The following is a 1121-nucleotide window of genomic DNA, read 5'->3' as shown; positions in this document are numbered from 1 at the left end:
GTATACCAAATCCCAAAATTGTAAACCAAAGACCTACCCAATAATGAGTATTCAGGTCCAGCCCTACTTATCTAAAATGTTGGTTTTGCTTGTATCTTAATACACAGAATCAAATAATAATTGTCAATAAAATACAGATGTTTTTTTGTGTAGCTCTTGAGAATCCTAAGTGGTTTAGAATTTGCAATTACATTGTTATCTCTCTTAACCCCAACCCACCCACCCACGTCAATTGTATTTCCACACTCACTCACACTTGATGTATATATCTCAGCAGCACAATCAATTAATCTATGAAAAGAAGAAAACCTTTGCAGGTAGTTTTGGAGCCCTTGGGAATGGGACACTGATGGCTATCTCAAATATAAACATTTCATAGGGGAATATTGTACTTTTTACTCCATTACATTTATTTGACAGCTAATAGTTACCAACTCATTTTCAGATTTGGATTTTACATTAACAAAATATATAATAAAAGTGTAAAATACAATGCATCATAAAGATTAAACCAGTTGCTGCTAAATGCTTCTCTCCGCTATGTTCACCAGCTAGCTGCTAACTGTGTCTGTGTGCTGTTTGGCCTGTTACCTGGGCAGGAAGTGTACAGTGGGGTTTTGCGGCTCTTTTCCTAAAACAGCTAAGCTAAGAAGCATATTCATACTGCTTTGGCTAACTTGTATATGACAGTCGTGAGCTGAATGAAGAGAGGGAGGGAGGGAGTGTGTGAGAAAGAGAGTGAGTGAGTGAGTGTGTGTGTGACAGTGTGTGTGTGTGTGTGTGTGTGTGTGTGTGTGACAGTGTGTGTGTGTGTGTGTGTGTGTGTGTGTGTGTGTGTGTGTGTGTGTGTGTGTGTGTGTGAGAGAGATAGACAGGCAGAGAGCTCCTCAGTTGCCTTAGCAGCGCAGCTTCATTCCTTCACAGTCGGGCTTCAGTCCGGTGCTGTGAGCGCTTCGCTGCGCTGCGCTTCACGGGGCTTCCCACAGGCTACGACCGCACGTTAATTTACTGCTCACGGTCCGGTTATTGTCCCGTTATTCCACGGTGTAAGAATTTAAAGTTAGTGAAACTCAAACTGGAGTTTTTTCCTCCAAGTTTCACACTCCGGCTGTTGTGAAGAA

This window comes from Sander vitreus, chromosome 24 (assembly GCF_031162955.1).
Source record: "Sander vitreus isolate 19-12246 chromosome 24, sanVit1, whole genome shotgun sequence".
NCBI lineage: Eukaryota > Metazoa > Chordata > Actinopteri > Perciformes > Percidae > Sander > Sander vitreus.
This window is presented reverse-complemented; position numbering follows the sequence as displayed.